Source organism: Mesoplodon densirostris, chromosome 11 (assembly GCF_025265405.1).
Source record: "Mesoplodon densirostris isolate mMesDen1 chromosome 11, mMesDen1 primary haplotype, whole genome shotgun sequence".
Classification (NCBI taxonomy): Eukaryota; Metazoa; Chordata; class Mammalia; order Artiodactyla; family Ziphiidae; genus Mesoplodon; species Mesoplodon densirostris.
In genome coordinates this window covers 17,378,528-17,394,487 of record NC_082671.1, presented here as the reverse complement: position 1 = coordinate 17,394,487, position 15,960 = coordinate 17,378,528, and positions in this window count along the sequence as shown.

The window sequence follows — 15,960 nt, the reverse complement described above, 5'->3', positions numbered from 1 at the left end:
GGACCCATGGAAGAGAACCACGGCGGAAGTGAAATTAGCTAGAAATGGTACAAGAAAGGACAGCAGTTGCAGATACCCTTCAAGGTCAACTGGCTGTCCTGCACAGAGAAGAAAAGGAACTCTTTTCAAAGTAACAGCGAGGCAGGGAGATGAACCACATGCGACCTCTGAATGGGCAATACTACTCATTATCTATCATGCCTTCAGCAGAATTTTTCTTGCCAAGGTGCAAGGCTCATGACCTGGTGAACCAAACATTTGGGTTCTGGCCAAAAGGGAATTAAAAGTACAGAACACTTACTAACAGCTCAAAAAACACATCAAACAAATATGTGGTAAATGAAGGATGTGGGGAAATATAGCACAGACATTCTGATATGCGTCAAGAACAAGATATAAGAGAAGCAGTGATGTAAATGTTTTATCAAAGTGGTATTAATGAGGTCATTAGTGATGTCTGAATGTTGGCAACTCAAGGAGTCTTGGATATGTAAGCAGAATCACACAGAACGCAGTTCTGGCAAAGTTACAAATAGGAAGCACTTGTGCAAACATTATGTGACAATGTCCCTTTGGGAAAAGCATGAGTGTCATCCAAAAAGAAGTGTAGTTGTCCAGTCTAAAGCAGCAATTAGGTAATTCCTGACCACTTCCACAGGCACTCCTTTGAATACTTGCAGAGTCAAATCATCAACAGAATCTAGCTGGCAGCCACTGACAGAACAACTTTCCAATGCACACCGCTTCAACACACATGAGGATCAAGAAGCCGTTCTGTCTAAATTGAACTTTTTATCTTTCCAGAGACTTCCATCTCCTGTCTTAGAATTGCATTCACCACAAGTCTCAGGAAGGTTGTAATTCCTCCTACCCTTCCCATTCTCGTTAAGAGATCTATATTATATATTTTTCCTCTTTGCAAGGGGAGCGGTGGAGGCAGCTTGGAATGAGACAGTTTCATTAATAAAAATAGTGTGGATTTAAAAACAAGAGAAAGAATTGAAGTCAAAAATGAGACAATCTTTCATCAGAATTCATTCAACCATCTATAAAAACCTACGCTATCGGGCAGAAGACCTAAATAGGTATTTCTCCAAAGAAGATATAGTTTGCCAACAAACACATGAAAGAATGCTCAACATCACCAATCATTAGAGCAATGCAAATCAAAACTACAGTGAGATATCATCTCACACCAGTCAGAATGGCCATCATCAAAAAATCTAGAAACAATAAATGCTGGAGAGGGTGTGGACAAAAGGGAACACTCTTGCACTGCTGGCGGGAATGTGAATTGGTACAGCCACTATGTAGAACAGTATGGAGCTTCCTTAAAAAACTACAAATAGAACTACCATATGACCCAGCAATCCCAATACTGGGCATATACCCTGAGAAAACCATAATTCAAAAAGAGTCATGTACCACAGTGTTCACTGCAGCACTATTTACAATAGCCACGACATGGAAACAACCTAAGTGTCCATCATCGGATGAACAGATGAAGAAGATGTGGCACATATATACAATGGAATATTACTCAGCCATAAAAAGAAACGAAATTGAGCTATTTGTAATGAGGTGGATGGACCTAAAGTCTGTCATACAGAGTGAAGTAAGTCAGAAAGAGAAAGACAAATACCATATGCTAACACATATATATGGAATTTAAGAAAAAAAATGTCATGAAGAACCTAGGGGTAAGACAGGAATAAAGACACAGACCTACTAGAGAATGGACTTGAGGATATGGGGAGGGGGAAGGGTAAGCTGGGACAAAGTGAGAGAGTGGCATGGACATATATACACTACCAAAAGTAAAATAGATAGCTAGTGGGAAGCAACTGCATAGCACAGGGAGATCAGCTCGGTGCTTTGTGATGACCTAGAGGGGTGGGATAGAGAGGGTTGGAGGGAGGGAGACGCAAGAGGGAAGAGATATGGGGATATATGTATAACTGATTCACTTTGTTATAAAGCAGAAACTAACACACCATTGTAAAGCAATTATACTCCAATAAAGATGTTAAAAAAATAAATAAATAAAAGCTTAAAAAAATTTTTTTAAAACCTACAATAAGCCAGACACCAAGATTAGGGCTAAGATCATGAAAGTATTCTGTTGACCAACTGCAAAAGAGGTGACTAACACGAATTTGTGGACCAAAACTTGGGATGGTAGGAAGGTATTTGAGCTGAAATGACAGTTCACACAAGTTCTGACAGTGGTGTTTTGATGGATTAGAGAGATAAAGCGATGGAAAATGGTGATCAATTACTTGTCCCTGTAAATTTGATAGTACATGTGGCATTTACTCCTTCCAAAATTTTAAATGATTTTCAAACTGTAAATCTATGTACTTGAGTTGTTAATACACCCAGTGGCATTAGACCACAAGAACATATGTCAAAAACTGGCTCCAAATTTACATCTTTCAAGAAATCTTCCTTCCTCAATCCCTCTGCAGCTGTCCCCTTGGTACCCATTTACATTATTGCGTACAATGTGATAGCTATACTGCAGGGGGTTAAACCCAGACGCAGACCAGCTGTGTTCATATCCTGGCTCTAAAAATTACGGGCTATGTGATCTGAGATTTTCTCAGAAACGAACAGTCCCTTGAAAGCCCTTGTCACAGTTCCTGGCACAGGAAAAGTGGACAGCAAATGTTAAGTGTTATTATTTACGGTTTGCTTTATTATTTTAAATTCTTCTTGATTTGTTTCATATACAGATTTTTGGTCTCAAGAAATGTCTGTTAAGTAACTGCTTTCATAAACTCCAATACATGGAAATATAATGATGAAACCTGAGTATCTTAATTTATAAATGGCCCCGTGTCAGAAATTTAGAGCACTGTTCTTATAGTGTATCAGAAATTCTGAACATTTTTTTTATACTGGGTTGGGTGAGTAAGGTTAAGTATGAGGGTTACATTGACTTTATTATTTTTTTGCATTGACTTTAGAAGTATATACTCAAGTCCATGAACTTTTAAGATCTGGCATGCTTAGGCTCACAGGAAAACCCAGTCATTCACGTGTCTCTAACCCTCACGCCTAATAAGATATAAGAAATGCAGGGTGGGAGGGGCAGGGAGAGTAACTTCTGGATAACCATTTCAGAGCTAGAAAACATAAGAAGAGAAGACTATAAAGTACAAATGTTATGATAAGTTTCTGGTACTCTAGCCAGACTCCATACCAGGCCATCTCTTCCCTGGAGGGATGGAGGAGGGGATCCAGCCACCTGGGTAGAGGTGCATATCTGGGGAATGCACATGTGGTTCACCTGGCCCTCTGAGTTGAGGCTCAGGGCTCCAGTGCATATCTGTGGTTCACACCAGATCCTAAGATAGTTTTAAAAAGCCAACATGAGATGTTCCTAAAGTTAGAAGCCTGTATAGATGACTTCTTGAGGGTCTTGGAGGCATTGCTTCATAAGTCCATGGCTGTGTAGCTGATAGTATTTCAAGTCTGAACAGTAACTACACAGACCATGGCATTAACAATGACACAAGGTTCCACATCGTAGGAAAGGCCTCCCACCACTTGCCTTAATTTCCCATGGAGGTCTTTTTTTTCTCTCTTTTTCGAATGATAATATTTGATACCGGAGCTTCCTGGAGACTTAACAGAATCCTCAACCGTTCAGCAATCCTGCTATGCAATATGATGACAATATATAGAAAACCATTTCTTTGCCCTTTACACCATGGTTCTAATGAAAATAAAGACACACTTGATGGCGATAAACATTGAGTCAAGCACAGAATTTTGTTTATGGAGATGGAGGTGTTTGGGAAAAGAGAGGAATTTTTTTTTCCAATAGCACAATACTTTGCAGCCATTAATTCATTATCCCATTTAATCCACTTATATCTCCTGAGGCTTATTAGCACAATATTCCTTAGAATCTGTGATAATTGTCAAAGTAATTTAGGTTTAGCAGGACAGACCTGACAGAGCTTGGGAAAAAGAAGCTGGAGGGAAAAAAGAAACCCAATGAAGACTACAGTACAAATAGCTCTTTCTAAAAATAGAGGTCACCTGCAGTAGAACTGAATGGCACTCCTTTATTATCGCTCCATATACATTTATTCAGCATCGATTCAAAAGATTTCTCTTTTTAGAAAATGTAAAACATGCTATATTGGCACACAGGCAATTAACCTTTATTAAACAAACTATTGTTGGCATTTTAAAATTACTATTTCAATATATTCTGAAGGGGAGGCAATGAATAGTCCCTCCCATTATGAATCACCCAAACTCTCTCTATAGACACTCTTTTCATATGAGATTGGAAAAAAAAAAAAAACACGCCTAAGACTACGTCTTTTCGGTCATTTTTTGAAATAAATTATTTAGTAAACCAATTTGACTGTGATTTTTAGGCTGTGATGTGCTAAGTGTTTAAGAATAAGCTGTCACTTGTAAACACTCCTACGGTGGCTGACTTGCAGCTACCACCATGATGTTCCCAACACTACGTTGAGAAGAGATACGCACAGACTGGCATGAATCCACTCTGAGACATCTTGAACTGACGTGGAAGATGAAGCACACCCTACACATTCAGCTGTTACACCAACATTTGAGGAGGCAGGGGAGCGTATCAGAAATGATTTTTTCCTCTGCCCCACTGGAAAGTTTTCTAGTAGTTTATCCCAGGTCCTAGACTAGGAGATACATCAAGAACAGCCAAAAGAAAACAAGGGAGGGGAGAGTTATTAGTTTCACTTGTCTAGATGATGTCATCATAGCCCTCATTAGTATTATTATTGACTAAGATAAAGCACTTAGCATGAATTAGCCCAGGGAATTCTCCAGGACCGCTAAGGAGTAAATAAGCAGTAAGGGTGAATTCCATTTAATAGGAAGCAAAGAGTTTTCTGAGAAGATGAGAAATCACGTTGAGCCATAGAACACTGAGCAGCAAGAATCCTTTTCAGCTGCGTGGTAGATGAGGCCCAATCCTCTGGGCAAAACAACTTATCTTTCTCCCCTGCACACTTCAGTCTTAATACTCTAACAGTTGTCCCACTTAAACTCAACCTATTTTTCACCCAGCAAGTGCTCAGGAACTTGGTTAGAAAATCAACTAGAAGCAGCAGCCTCTGTGAATCTGGATTTTCCTTTTACCTCTTCGGGTGACATCCCCCATCCTAAAAACGTACGTCTAGAATAAAGTGTAGCCTCATGAAACAGGCCATATTGTTGAGAAACTAAAATTTGTCTTCTCTTCCTTGCTAAAAAATCATTGTCTTCTGTTCTCCTAGACATGTCGTTGGAATCTGAATTCCCTGGGAGAAAAGGAACCAGTTCTGATTTCAGAACCATCGGGGTGGATTAAACTCACGGTCTCAGAGGTGGAAGGCATGGAGGTTTTTGCCCCAACAGACCCTGAAGAGAAATGGATCTGCAAGGACTGGAAGCTGGGGGTGATGACCTCGAGTGGAGGTGGGAGGCTGGGAGTACAAGCAGCAGAGCTTCTGTGTGACCGTCAGGATGCTGAATGCTGCACAGCTCGGGGACCCAAGCCCCCTGCCCCATGGAGGCAGTGAATGGTAATGGGGAACCACCTTCAAATGAGCCACACAAGCTTCAACAGCAAACACCTCAACCAGGACAGAGAACAGAGGCCCCCTTGTCCAATTTTTCTGGTTCTGTTCAGCCCCCTTGGCTCTTCTGCTGTTCTGAGTGAGATGGGGCAGGGTGTGGGTAAGGGAAGGTATACTGGAAAAAAACAACTTAAGTTTGGGTGTCCTGCTAGCCAAGCGGATCCATCCATATTTAAGTTGATTCAGAACAATAAAGTGAGATGCTTTTTGCATCTTGGTGACATACTGAAAATCCTGACATAGCTTTACTGTAGCAGGAAGGGCTTTCTACAATCCTCCCTTGCCTTAGGCTAACTGGAAACCTTACCCTGTTAATCCCATACTCCTTCTATGAATGTTCCCTGGCTCCACAAATATCTCTACTGCAAAGGAACTAACTACTCATGAAGTTAAGCTTACTGAGCTGGCTCAGGGTTTTGACATTTTATATCTGTAGCAAGTAAGTTACCCTAAGTCTTGGGATGCCCCCTCTGGTTAAATTTGATTAAGGATGCACGTAGCCCTCTTTAACTTAGTAATTACCGTGGAAAAAATGTTGTTCCTGACATACCTTTTGGTCTCATTTGTACACTTAACTATATCCGAGACGCACTTCGGGAATCTTAACTGCTTTGTGCAGAAATTTTATGAAGCAAAGCAGAGGCAGACAAAGCGTGGTGAATGAATCAATCTCCACCAATAAGTTAAGTGCCCGAAGCTTCCTGCCTTCTATGCCATTAGAGAATAGCAAGAGAAACATGAGATTATAGAGTATTAGGCTATTGTGCCAGCTTTGCTCTGAAGAGGCCCATTTTCTGTTTTTAATTGAAAGTGGGTGTTTCTACCTTCAGACTGCACAAATTGTTTAACCTCTGTGGGCCATGATTTCCTTACCTAAAAGTCTGTATGTTCAACTAGATGATCCCTATAATGTTGCCTGAAGCACTAAAATTTTGATTCCAAGATATTATGAAATCCCAAAAAGAAAGGAAAAGAGGGGCATTGTTCTCATTCTATTGTCCACCCAGCTGGATTTATCAGATTAAGATTCTGAGCTATAAATAAAGGAAGAAAAGACACTGGTACAATATAGAATTTGCATTTGCAGGAAGTGCATTTTTCATCCATATGGATCGTAACTATTTCACGCGCTAACAAATAACTGAACAGCCTATCTACAGAAATGGTTTTGTCCATTCATCTGCTTTTCTCTATAACAGTAAAAATATCTTTATTGCTTTGTTATAAAACTGTGTTCAAATAAAACTAGGGAAATGCAATCCTCAGCAGTTTCTGAGATCTAGCTGAGAAAAGACACCACGAGTCCAAACATCTCTTTATAAAAGCACAAAGGTAAGAGTGCCATCTGCTGGCCTAAGCTGTCTAAAAGTGTCTTTCTAACTATTCAATAAAATTAACTCTGCAAATAGCTTCTAAAACTGGAGTCTATACCCTGTCTTATGAAAACTCTGAGTACAGAGTTTGATGTACAGAGTCTAAACAGGAAAATCATGTGTCTTAATGTCCAAAATATACAATCCATATGAATATACCAAAGTATTACTCTCTGAATTAAATAAGTACTTATTTTAATTATACCCTACAATATTTACCATGTCAAAAAACTAAACCTATCAGGTCTAAGAATAAGTAGACAATGTCTTCCTTTTTTTTTTTTTTTTTTGCGGTACGCGGGGCTCTCACCACTGTGGCCTCTCCCACTGCGGAGCTCTGGACGCGCAGGCCCAGTGGCTATGACTCACGGGCCCAGCCGCTCCGCGGCATGTGGGATCCTCCCGGACCAGGGCACGAACCCGTGTCCCCTGCATCGGCAGGCGGACTCTCAACCACTGTGCCACCAGGGAAGCCCTGACAATGTCTTCCTTTTAAAACCTTCTAAAAAACTAGAATATTTGGAGTGTTTATAACAGTGGGAAATAGTGTCAAAATTGTCAGAAGTTTCCTCAGTTTCACAGCAGCAAACTAAGGGGTAGCTCTGTTAACAGAATTCAATTAAGAAAGCAAGCACAGGGCTTCCCTGGTGGTGCGGTGGTTAAGAATCCGCCTGCCAATGCAGGGGGCACGGGTTCAATCCCTGGTCCAGGAAGACCCCACATGCCACGGAGCAACTAAGCCCGTGCGCCACAACTACTGAGCCCACATGCCACAACTACTGAGCCTGCGTGCCACAACTACCGAAGCCCGCGCATCTAGAGCCTGTACTCTGCAACAAGAGAAGCCACTGCAATGAGAAGCCCGCGCACCGCAACAAAGAGTAGCCCCCGCTCACCTCAACTAGAGAAAGCCTGTGTGCAGCAACATGACCCAATGCAGCCCCCCCCAAAAAAAGAAAGCAAGCACACAGTTAACTTGAAAAGTCACACAGCAGATATAACCATCACTTCACGCCTCCACACTGACATCAGTGGGCAGATGGAGGCCAGGCTGAAACACTTATGTCCTTTATGAGGTGCTGTGATGGGAACATCTTGCCCACCAAGTATACTCATTCTTCTCAATCTCTCCCAAAATCTCCTTCAGGAAAGATTTTCTTTTAAACGGACCCCCTAGAGCAATGGAGCTGCTCAGAGACTATTTCACATAAAAACAAAGTGATCCAACCAATGACTTGGCACTAAGCCTGAGATGATGCCAGGAAAGTGTATTCTATTGCCTGAAATACTGGATAACCGATGAGCACAATCCTAAAACCACCTAAGGAGGTGGATAAGGCAATTGGAATACTTTTTCAAAGAAGTACATGAAGGGCTTCCCTGGTGGCACAGTGATTGAAAGTCCACCTGCCGATGCAGGGGACATGGGTTCGTGCCCCAGTCTGGGAAGATCCCACATGCCGCAGAGTGGCTGGGCCCGTGAGCCATGGCCGCTGAGCCTGCGTGTCCAGAGCCTGTGCTCCGCAACAGGAGAGGCCACAACAGTGAGAGGCCCATGTAACGCAAAAAAAAAAAAAAAGAAGTACATGAAACTTCCTATGCAGAAAACAATGAACTAGAAGAAAATAACCATTCTAAGTAGATGATATTCAGTATCACCAAGAAGCCAAGTGATAGACAAGCACAGCCCTTAAGGGTCCTTGGCTTCCTATTCATTTTCTGCCTTACCTATATTGTAAATGTAATCCCATAACAATTCACTGATTCTTGACACTAAAGATCTTTTATTTTCTCATGATGCCATGCTGTGAGGTTGTTTGGAAATGCCAATTATTAAAATATTAAATCAAGTAACTAGTATATACTTTAAATGAATTTAGGCATAGAGATAGACAAAATCTACATGGGAAAAAAAACAATATATTTACTGTTCTTTTGTTGAAAGATGGTATCAATTTGTTGTTTCCTCTGTCTATGAATGTGAGTGTGAGTAAAGCCACACTACACATCACTCACGGCCTGCATTTTGAATTAAAAGTCTCTCATGATCAAAGTGTCATTTTGTTTAGTATTGGTGACATATTTTCACAACTTTCTCATCACTGGCACCAGGATGTAAGGATGCAGTTGCCTGCAGCTCACATACTCTCTGAGAATGACTTTAGGTCAGTTTGTGTGCCTCCACCAACCTTGCCAAAGTAATAATGACAGAGCTCTGAAACCATATCCACAAGCATGCAGGAACCCAGTCATGAGTTTACACCAAGTTCATGACAGTAGACAACTCGGAGGAAATTAGTTCACGTAGGACACACCACTCTTCATACTTACTCCACATTGAAAACCACCACAGAGCAACTACAATGACAACATTCTGACCAAGAGTAATTTATATCTGTATTACACTCCATAATAAAATATTTTCCCATAGATTATTTCACTTGTTTTTCAAGTCACCCTCTGAGACAGGCAGACCATTTTACAAATCACTTGAGATGAGTCATTCAATTTTTCATAATTGGAAAATACCTACTGGGTTTCTCCACCTGAATAATGTTTACCATAAGACTGAAAATCCAGGAGAGCTTGTAATATACTAGTAAACACTAAACCATAAACCATAGGTTGACATAACCCAATAAAGCACATTGGGTGTGCTTCACTGTGCTTCAGTACAATGAAGCATACTGGTGATCTGCTAGAACTACTACATTCTCTGCTGATAAAATTCATAGATGAAATTCAACTATCAGCCAAATAGTTGGCCCTGCCCCACGTAGCAAGAAATGACATTTCCCTCTAGATCAAGGGATGCCACTAGCAAGTGAAAACAATGGGGTCACACAATCAAATTTGCTTTTTGAATATATCAAAATGATACCAGTACCAAAATATATTTGAGATTATCTAGATAAAAAAACAGAGGACCAAAGGTTACATTTTATCAAGTTCCTATAGTAGCATACTAGCTACATAGCTAGTAGCAGAGTCAAGGCTGGAACTTGCTTCTAACCTGGAGTCCAGAAATTAGCGTTTCAGAAACGTGAAATAATTCATCAAAAGGGTAAAAACAGAAGCATCTGTGGCCAATAAATTAAAAGTCAAAGAATTTCTGTAATTCACCAGTTTAGCTGAGAATTTCATTTTTGAGAGTGTGAGAAAACCACACTACCCACATAAGCAGCCACCAGGAAAGTAAAGTGATACAGCATTTAGATACAGATAAAAATATAGATGATATACGTATATCCTTTAAAATATACAAATATCCATACCCTTTCATCCACTAATCCAATTTCTAGAATGAACACTAAATTATTTATAAGGCTGTTTATCTCAAAGTTAATTACAACAGGTAAATAACAGAACTATTATAAATGTCTGCCTATACTGAATTGTTAAAATTAAAATGAATTTCTCACAAACGTATGGTTACCAAAGGGGAAACAGGGGAAGGGATAAATCAGGGGCTTGAGATGAACACATACACACTACTGTATATGAGGTAGATAACAAACAAGGACCTACTGTATAGCACAGGGAACTCAGTATTCTGTGATAACCTATATGAGAATAGAATCTAAAAAAGAATGAATATATGTATAACTGAATCACTTTGCTGTACACCTGAAACTAACACAACACTGTAAATCAACTATACTCCAATAAAATTAAATTTTAAAAAAATGTATCCTTTAAAAAAAATAAAATGAATTTCTCTCATTATAATGGAATACTATGGAGATAAGAAAAATCATATTTTAGAAAAATAGCTTATGAGTTGGAAAAATGCTTTAGCATATTTTGATGTACTGATATATGCTTTTGATATATTTTGATATAAAAAGTATTTATTAGGTATGATCCTAATTAAGGCAATATTTGAGAATAAGCATATTTAGCGGGGCTTCCCTGGTGGCGCAGTGGTTGAGAGTCCGCCTGCCGATGCAGGGGACACGGGTTCGTGCCCCGATCCTGGAAGATCCCACATGCCGCGGAGCGGCTGGGCCCGCGAGCCATGGCCGCGGAGCCTGTGTGTCCGGAGCCTGTGCTCCGCAACGGGAGAGGCCACAGCAGTGAGAGGCCCGCGTACAGCAAAAAAAAAAAAAAAAAAAAAAAAAGCATATTTAGCAAATATATAGATACTGACACATACATAAAAAGACACTACATCCATTTATGACAAAAATACTCAACAAAGTGGGTATAGAAGGGACATGACCTAAGAAAGGCCACATATGACAAACGTACAGCCAACATCACATTCAACATTGAGAACATTTCTTCTAAGATCAGGAACAAGACAAGATTACCGACTCTCACCACTTTTACTCAACATAATATTGAAAGTCCTAGCCACAACAATCAGACAAGAAAAAGAAATAAAAGGAATCCAAATTAGAAAGGAAGAAGTAAAACTGTCACTGTTTGCAGATGACATGATACTATATATAAAAAAAGACTACTAAAAACTCCACCAGAAAACTATTAGAATGAATTCAGTAAAGTTGCAGGATACAAGATTAATATACAGAAATCTGTTGCCTTTCTATACACTAATAATGAACTCTCAGAGAAATCCATAAAATAATCCCATTTACAATGGCATCAAAAAGAAAAAACTACCTAGGAATAAATCTAACTATGGAGGTAAAAGACCTGTACTTGGAAAACTGTAAGACACTGATGAAAGAAATTGAAGACACAAGCAAATGGAAAGATACACTGTGTCCATGGATTGAAAAATTAATATTGTTAAAATGACCATAATTACCCAAGACAATCTACAGATTCAATACAATCACTATTAAAATACCAATGGCATTTTTCACAGAACTAGAACAAATAATTCTAAAATTTGTATGAAGACACAAAAGACCCTGAATAGCCAAAAGAATCTACAAAGCTAGTCACCAAAACTGGCACAAAAACAGACATATAGAGGAATGGAACAGAACAGAGCCCAGAAATGAACCCGAGTGTATATGGTCAATTAATCCACTACAAAGGAAGCAAGAATAAACAATGGAGAAAAGACAGCCTCTTCAATAAATGGTGCTGGGAAAACTGGACAGCTACATGCAAAATAAAGAAACTGGATTGCTTTCTCACACCATATACAAAAATTAACTCAAAATGGATTAAAGACTTAAACATAAGACCTGAAGCCATAAAACTCCTAGAAGAAAACATAGGCAGTCACTCTCTGACACTGGTCTTAGCAACATTATTTTAAATCTGGTTCCTCGGCCAAGGGTAATAGAAGTAAAAATAAACAAATGGGACTACATCAAACTAAAAAGCTTTTGCACAACAAAGGAAACTAGCAAAAAAACGAAAAGGCAGGGCTTCCCTGGTGGCGCAGTGGTTGAGAGTCCGCCTGCCGATGCAGGGGACACGGGTTTATGCCCCAGTCCGGGAAGATCCCACATGACGTGGAGCGGCTGGGCCCGTGAGCCATGGCCGCTGAGCCTGCGCGTCCGGAGCCTGTGCTCCGCAACGGGAGAGGCCACAACAGTGAGAGGCCCACGTACCAGCAAAAAAAAAAAAAAAAAAAAAAACGAAAAGGCAGACTTCTATACGGGAGAAGATATTTGCAAACAATATATCTGATAAGAGGTTAATATCCAAAATATACAAAAAACTCATACAACTCAACAACAAAAAATCAACCTGATTAAAAAATGGGCAGAGGAGCTGAATAGACATTTTTCCAAAGAAAACATATAGATGGCCAACAGACATATGAAAAGACGCTCAGCATCACTCATCATCAGGGAAAAGCAAACCAAAACTACGATGAAGTATCACCTCACACCTGTTGGAATGGCTATCATCAAAAAGACAACAAATAACAAGTGCTGGTGAGAATATGGAGAAAAGGCAACCGCAGTGCACTGTTGGTGGGAATGTAAATGGGTGCAGCCACTATGGAAAACAGTATGGAGGTTCCTCAGAAAGTTAAAAATAGAACTATCATATGATCCAGCAATTCCACTTCTGGATATTTTCCAAGGAAAATTAAAAACACTAATTTGAAAATATATATGCATTCATGTTCACTGCAACATGATTTACAATAGCTAAGATATGGAAGCAACCTAAGTGTCCACTGATAGACAAATAGATAAAGAGGATGTAGTATATTATATACAATGGAATATTATTCAGCCATAGAAAGAAGGAAATCTTGCCATTTGCAACAACATAGATGGATCGAAAGGGTATTATATTAAGTGAAATAAGTCAGAGAAAGACAAATACCATACGATTTCACTTATATGTGGAATCTAAAAAACAAAACAAATGAACAAACAGAAATAGACTCATAGATACAGAGAACAAACTGGTGGTTGCCAGAGTGGAGGGCAGTGGGAGAACTGAATGAAATAGGTGAGGGAGATTAAGAGGTACAAATTTCCAGTTATAAAATTTGTGTTTTCAGGCACATTCCAACGGGGATTAGCACCTAGGCAATTCTTCTGGCTCTTAATTTTCTGGAAGTTAAGGCAAAAATGGAGTAGCAGGTTCCTTTTTCTATCTATAGAAAACACATTTTTCAGGGTTTTTTCCCCCCGGCACTGTAGTCAAACAGGAATTTAGCTTCATTTGAGTCCTTATATGCGAAACCTCATAAAACATTAAGCAGTAACTTCAACTGCGGCCTTAAAAACAGGTAGCATCTTTTAGGCATTGACCCTGTGATAAATCATTATCCACTATATAAAATTAAATATAAATACAATTCTGTTTGAGATCTGTGAAATCCCTAGCAAGAGATGGGTCCTTATAACATGCATTTAGGTAACAAGTATTTTTAATAAAACTGTAATAATCTATCCTATAATGCTCTAATATCATTGGTTGAACAAAGGCTCAGTTAGAAGCACAATGTCTCCTTTTATTCAAAAAGAATGCCTTGGGACTTCCCTGGTGACACAGTGGTTAAGAATCCGCCAGCCAATGCAGGCGACACGGGTTCGATCCCTGGTCCGGGAAGATCCCACATGCCACGGAACAACTAAGCCCGTGTGCCACAACTACTGAGCCCACATGCCACAACTGCCGAGGTCCATGCACCTAGAGCCCATGCTCCGCAACAAGAGAAGCCACCGCAATGAGAAGCCCACGCACCGCAATGAAGAGTAGTCCCTGCTCGCCACAACTAGAGACAGCCCGCGTGCAGCAACAAAGACCCAATGCAGCCAAATATAAGTTTATTAAAAAAACAAAAATGTCTTCAATATCTCAATATATTAAATTAAAACCAACACCAGTCATTTCCTACAAATATTTTAATAGGTAGTTCATGTGTTTTTGTATCTACTCATTGAATGTGTAACATACTAAGTCACATCAAAACCCTTTTACTTCAAATTTGAAAATGTTGTATATAAAGTGTTCAACTGCATTCTTAGAAAGAGCATAAATAAAATTATCTAGAAAAGAAGATTGAGGTGATCATGTCAACTTTACCCTACCTTTATGTAAATAACTATTTTACCAGTCATCCAATCAAAGGCAAAACAAAACCAAGAAATGACTCTTTCTCTTGGCTGATCTAGATGTGCCAACCTCTCCTTGACCTAAATCCTAACCATCATACCGGGTAGCTGCCCGCACTTTGCTTTGCTCCTATCCATGGCCACATCACTGCCTCGTCTATATTCTCAATGACTATGATGCCAAAATGTACCTTTGGGAAAAACATTGCTGATACTTAAGATATCTATCTCAAAAAAGTTATGACATACCCCAGACATCCCTGTTTGCACTCTGATACTATTATTTTATTTAAACATTTTCATTTCTTACCATGTGACAGTACGAGACCCTATACAAAACAGAATAGAGACACATATGTGAGGGAAAAAAATGGAATAAACTATTATATTTGCTATGGTAACATTATGTACATGGTTCAATGAAAAGCAAAGGAAAGAACTGTCAAGTTTATCTAAGTAAGGATAGCAGGCTCATTACTATATACTATGTGTTCATACTCATGTTTTAATGAGCTTCAAGGTATTCTTTCATTCTAATATATTGGGATTTAAGGATCGAGTGAATAGTCTAACCATTTTTCTAGCCTTTATATATGCTTTTTCCACTCACAGCACTCCTGACATAACCTAAAATACAGAGCAGATATTCATACTACAGTATTTTATTAATACTGTATTATTAATACAAACAGCATTAATTAAATGATCAGTATACAAAGCTGATAACATCCCTCTAAGATCCTATGCCATCTAAGTACCACTTTTGGGGGTGTGGTGAATACTTGTCATGTCTGTGGCAATCCATCATCCTTTGAAAACTATACTTTTGACTGAACAGTGTCACACATACTGAGCCCTGTCTCTTCAACATAGAAGCCAGAACTGCAACTTACTTGCAGCAGGGTAAAGGCATGTGATGCACCCACACAGGACTTTAGCCTGGGAAGTTGGTGACATGAGAAAATAGATGCAGATGTAGCCCATCTTTCAGTAAGTGTGGCAGCAGAAGCATCCATCTTTTCAGGTCAGAAAGCCCAGAGCTTCTGGGGCCCAGTCCAGTATCATCATTGCAAGTTACAATGTCCAAAACAAAATGTGACATCCACACTAGGTGGAGACAGCCTTGGTGTCTTTGCTGGAGTAGCCACCGAGGTCTGGTCTACGTATTGTTTCTGGATGTGCAGTGACTAAGCCAGACACCCTAAGTATAATGCAGATTCTTTGATGCGTCAAATATATTTTAATAAGTTTCTTTCCTGCGTAGTTAAGCTAAGGTGAATTTTACTGTTTGCAACGCTGGCACACTTCCAATGGCTGCTGACTGTGGAGGGCACCTCCCAAGGGACATCTGACCCCAAGCCTCCCTGATAATCACAGAGCAGTACCCTTGAAGCAGCCACTTCCCACCCCTCAAGAATACAAACGACACGTGGATAGTTGCTGGCTCTCTCGGCAGCC